Below are 6,000 nucleotides of genomic sequence, written 5' to 3'. Positions count from 1 at the left end.
CGTGGATGCTTGGTGTCGGCTTCCACCATTTCCTGTTAATACAAGTGAGCAGCGAGAGTCTCGCACGTGCGCACACACACACACACACACACACACACACACACACACACACACACACACACACACACACACACACACACACACACCAGCTGGGCACTAGCCGTGATACATTCGGTCATTGCTTATCCAATCGCAAACGGAATTTCCAGTGGGGGTTAATGGTTATATGACAGAGGTTGTGGTGACTTAACCTGCCTCCCTCTCCAAGCAGGATTTCTGTCTTGGCCAAACTCTGTGTTAAGGTGTATAGCTCAGCATGGCATTTCACGGGGCAAAGTAGCCTACCTACGAGAAGTAAAAATTATTATAACCACGAACTATTCTGTCAATTCTTTCCATTGTATGATTACCTTTTTAAACAGTTGCAACTGAAAAAAATTGGAGCAAACCAGGGGTGTGCTCCATCACCAATAAGCTCCTATCACTGACCAAGCCAGCCATTCCATACCAACCATTTCAATGGAGTGCTTGCTTGAGTACTTAAGTCACTTGGCGAGCACGAAACAACTTGATTGTTAATGGAACACACCCCGACATCCTTGAAGCATTCTATGCTTATCATGTTCTCCACAAACCAACGGATCCGAGCCGTCTCAACTTGTTCAGCCTCGAGGAAAGGTGCTCAAAAGAGTCTTTATGCATGAATGATGTATCCCATCGCCTATTGGAATTTTTTTAGCCATAACATTTTGTGGACTGCACATGGATTGTTTACAACATACATCTTGAGGCCTCATATGTCATTTCCACCAGCCATTGTTTCAAGTGTGACATGTGATATTTCCCCTGACTCCTTTATGGCCCAATTGTGACATTTATTCGATGCATAACTCCATTCATAACGCAAATTCGCCTCTAAGCTGCCTAACCTGGGTTTGAATCTCGACCCAGCTATCAGCTATCATCCTGGTGTTTCACAGGCAGGGTGATTCATCAATGTGTGCCATCTCGGGATGGACGTTAAATGGATGCCCCACCTGCCAGCATTAGTTGGTGGACGTTAAAGATCCCACGGTGTCCTTCGCAAAGAGAATGCAAGTTATGAACGAATTCCAAACTCTTGCTCTAACCTTAGTCAAACGTGAGACCTGGGCAGCTGATTCCTGAAAGACAACGGCCTAGCTGGATAACCCCACAAGAATGTGGGAATAATTGTGGCCATTAAAGAATAATAATAATAATAATAATAATAATAATAATAATAATAATAATAATAACAACAACTAGAAAGAGCAATCCGATATTGCAGACTCTCGCCAAAACTTATTTTGTGTGGTGTTTCAAATGGGATTAAAATAAATTAAATTCAAATCAAATGGAAGACCAAATAGGTACAGTCCTGCATTGGAGTTATCATAAGGAACCTGAACACGCAAAAAGCAAAGATGAAGTCATCAGGAGGAACCTGGACAGGATTGGTATTTCAGCTGCTACTCCTCCACCCTCAAAACCATCCAGGCACAGACAAGTGAGCCTTTTTCAAAAAATAAAAATTTATAATAAAAAAATCAAAAACAACCCAGATCAAAAACATTAAATACTTCTGACTGCCAGACCATGTATCCAATGAAGTTGAAATTTAAATCATATATTCCACATCACTACGAGATTATATCTATGGAGTTTGATGTCAATTGATGAAGTTTTTCCAAAGAAAACATTCTTTAAAATTTTTCTTCAATGCAATATGGCTTGCCAAACCATGTGACCAATCAATTATTCCTGAACAAATTTGTCCATCCAAGGCTTGGGGAACATGTGTGTGAAGTTTCCCCTCAATCTGTCCAGCCGTTCTGGAGAAGAAGATTTTTTATAGGTTTTGGAGTAAATCCAATATGGCTGCCAAACAATCTGACCGATGACATCATATGTGTGAACGTTTTGTTCCTCATGGATAGGCGGTCGTACGTTTAAGTTTTGCCTTGATCTGTTCAGCCACTGCAGAGAAGAACATTTTAAATGTTTAAAAAAAAACAATATGGCTGCCAAATCACGTGACAGATGATGTCATCAAATTGTTTTCTGCAGCCCATTTTATCCCGAGATGACCCTCAAAAATTTGCATAATGATCAGATGTAGCATTCTACATATGCAATTATGATGTCATAACGAAGGCACCCATGACGTCATAAAAATATCACACTCCGCATGAGGAGTACTTGCGATGTGCCAAGTTTCAATTTTTTCTTTGGTGCAGTTTCAGATATACAGAGGTCAAAAGATTTCTGTTTTCCAATATGGCTGCCACACCACGTGACGTATTACGTCATAATTATAATGTAAACATTCCACATGGGTAGTTGCACCGATGGTGAAAATTTCATCTCAATCCGACAGGTGGTTGTGGAGGAAAATACGAATGTTCTGTGAAACAAACAAACTGGAAGGGCACTCGGAAGAGCGCATACCTCCGCCCTGTTATGCCTGATCCAGGAAAACATATCTGGCCCAACACACTTTTGAAATATCGTGCTATACATCCTTTTTGAGCCCTATCTCTCAAAGGTGAAGAATCACTTTAGAAATTCCAGTAGCCGGATCCGGATCCGAATAGTCATCAAAATCTGATCAGATCGTCCTTGTCACACCCCGAACCTGTCCACCAAATTTCATCCAGATCCGTCTGCAACTTTTTGAGATATCATGTACAAAAACAAACAAACGGACAGAAAGGGGTGAAAACATAACCTCCTTCACCTTCTGTAGCCGAGGTAACAAACAAATAAACAAATGGACCCAAACGCAATACCCTCTCCTTCAGTGAGGGTAACAATAAGAAGAATAATAATAATGATAAGAAGAAGAATATTAACTCATCGCCATCCTTATGGCACACTGTCAAGGTCGTCCACACCCCCCACCTCCCCACCACCCCCGCCATCCTCAGCCGCACACAGAGATGTTTATAGTACTTCAAAATGTGCAAAAAAAGATGTCAGGTGACCACTCACGTGCTTTTATATTGTGAGACTCTGTGGAATGGGTGAAATAGGAAAGACAAACATCCATTGGTTGTTTCTGAGACATTTGGGACACCACAAGAAGCTCAATATCAACATCATTGTGTAGGGCTTTCTCGGCATTGATACTTAATTTCAGCAGAAAATACAAACATTCACTGCATCCACAAGAACAATCTACATCTAAGAAAATGCACTTGCTCGGCCTTGTAAACTTTTTCCACCGCATGTGCTGCATTGTAGCGACTGACACTTTCTTTTGTTTTCTTTCCTTTTCTTTTTCTCGTTATGATCCTGTTTTATACAATCATTATCGAACATCATCAATACACATAATACCAGACTTTTGACACAGCGTCAATAAGTTACTTCTGAAGCAATCCCTTGAGAAGAGTTTCACTGCGTGGTTTACAATTGCCTTCCCAGCAATGTTCATCATCATCATCGTCATCATCATCATCGTCATCATCATCATCATCATGTACCATATGCTGTGCTGCCAAAGCAGTTACTAGGTTGCAATCCTGGTCGGGTCTCCTCTTCGATTCAGGAAGTTCGAGCAGGAATTTGGAATTTGTTCAGGATGCTGGTGATGGCTCGCCTACTCCTCACAAATGACACTATGGGATCATTAGCGTTCACCAACTAATGCCAACAGATGTGACACCCAGTTTAACATGCATCCAAGAGATGGCACACACATTGAAGAATCACCGTGTCTGTGAAACACTAGAATGACAGTTTATAGCTGGGTCTGGATTCTAACCCAGGATAAACAGCTTAGAGTTGAGTGTGCATACCTCTAGTAGTCTAGACTATCCAGGGAGTTCACTCATTACCCAGATTCTTGCATTTGCCTCTCAATATATATTTTTGCTTCACACACAAATCCTCTTTTGGACATGCTTGTCCATGCTGCTGGTGTCAATCGTGTTTATTTACCTGTTCATCCTTTCATGAGAAATCGATGCTTCTTTGGACATTACTATGATAAAAAAGAACAATTAAATATCAGCAAAAGGCAATTCAGTGGCTAAATGTGTAAATAAATCATTAATTCAATCCTAATTTTGAGTGTAATATCTCAAAATTGCAAGATATATAAACGTGGGAAAAAAACAATATATTGAGGGAGGGAAGTTATCCTCTGATGACATCATATTTTCCTTCCTCTGTACTTCATTACATTAGCCTCATGTTCGCCTTATTCCCTTTCGGGCTGAAGTGTTCCGATGGCCTTGCTTGGAATGAGGCTTTGTAATACCAAGAGTTCCTGCGTTCCATCCCAGGAAGTGAACAAAAGGGAATTGAACAAAGTTGGGGAATGTCCAGAATCCCAAAGGGCATCAGAGCCTGTACATCTGCAGAAAGATGTGTAGAGCAGGTGCCCTGTGAAGTAATGACGAGAAATATATAGGACGCAAGTTGCAGTATTTCCGAGGGATTTAGTCCGGCACGAGATGACAGGACCCTTATGGCACCATGATAAACACATAAATGAGAATTTATGGCCCATCAAAGTTAATACATTGCTTGATATCTAAGAAGTACCTGTGCTTTCTTTTAAAAACCTGACATGTGTCATGCCTTAAAGTCTGCATTGTATGTAGGAATAAATCAAACTTTATGGGCCTTTGTCAAACATTCCAACAAAAGGCATGCAAGGAAACATTAGCGGTTCTAAGATACGAGTAGATACTCCAGAGCTAATGGAAGCTTTCTACCACTCTATCCACATGGCATGGCATCCGATGTGAGTTAAGCTTTCTGCCGGATAAAGGTTTCAATAAAAGGCGTTGCGAGGGAGATTCGGCAGCAGCTGGGAGCGGTCTCCACGGCTTATTCTGGAAGGAAGAAAAAAAAGAGAGAGAGAGACTTTGGAGCCTCTTTCATCCTGCACTAAAAGCACGTTATGCTTTGAAGTCTATCGTGTATGCATGGAATTATAAATATGACTAAAGTAGTCATATGGCAAGCTAATCCAGGCCCGAGTTCATTTGGTCCCTCACCCTATTGCCAGTGATCATAATGGGAGTCGTTAGCACTAATGGGATTTATAAAAATTAGAAGCCTTATATTAACCAAACCTAACATTCTGTTGTTCTGCTCTTCATTAACTACTAGTTCCTTTAGGTCATGAGGACAAACAAAGGAAACGCATGCCGAATGAATGCGAGTTGGCCGAAAGCAATTTCAGCCTCTGTGTCTTCTGCAAAGCACAGTAGCTGCCAAGAGAAAATTGAATCTTGTTCTAGGAACTACATGTCCACCCTAATTTTTCAACCTTAGATCTGAAACTACTATTTACTTGAGCTACAGCCGCAGACATAGCTGGGAAATTACTTGTAATTGTTGTCCACAAAGCTTTCACACGATCATCTGTACAGCAAACACTTTTAATTGCGTCTTTCTGCGAAGAAAGCATCTTTGTGGTGTACAATTAATACATGTTGTACCAGTTACTAGGCTCGCAGCGGTCAGCCTTCATTGTGCCCCCGGGACAAGCATTAGCAACGACTTTACCACAGGAGGTCCTTGTCCGTTTGATGTCTTGGGAAACTTTCATATTGAAGGGAAAGCAAAGTTTTTGAAACAGAAATCTGACAGGTAATGGTTCACAATGATTTGGCCACAACAGTATATACTTTTCAAGATGGTGGACACTGCGCAAGAGGGACACAATTCACCATTCATGCATTTTCAAGAGTATTTGTTGTATGTATGGGTCCCAGTGTGACTTCATATCATCAGGTAGATCACAACGATATGTTGTTTGTTCTTCATCAGTTACAGGAGAAATGCCAGGAACAGAGATGGTCGCTACTCCTCGAGTGTTATTGATGTTGTCAATCATTTTTGCTTTATACGAAGGTTTAAGCTCATGGAGGAGCTGAATGACAATGGCAGCAGGTTCTTAAGCTGCAAAATGGAAAGGGGGGAATAGAAGGGTGGACATGCAGAAATAGAAAAAGAGAAATA

The 6,000-nt window shown here is 41.1% G+C and overlaps 1 long non-coding RNA gene across 1 annotated transcript in view; it reads right to left on the bottom strand.

Moving 5' to 3' along the window:
• Positions 1-3,031: 3,031 nt before the first annotated feature.
• Positions 3,032-6,000, bottom strand: part of LOC147020356 (uncharacterized) — a 210,978-nt gene continuing 208,009 nt past the window's right edge. Inside the window, exon 5 of the long non-coding RNA XR_015061796.1 lies at positions 3,032-4,865. This is a non-coding gene — a long non-coding RNA (uncharacterized LOC147020356). The remainder of the gene's footprint in view (positions 4,866-6,000) is intronic.

Source organism: Eptatretus burgeri, chromosome 9 (assembly GCF_056783735.1).
Source record: "Eptatretus burgeri isolate ZD-2024b chromosome 9, Ebu_testis_v1, whole genome shotgun sequence".
Taxonomy (NCBI): Eukaryota; Metazoa; Chordata; class Myxini; order Myxiniformes; family Myxinidae; genus Eptatretus; species Eptatretus burgeri.
This window is presented reverse-complemented; position numbering and strand designations above follow the sequence as displayed.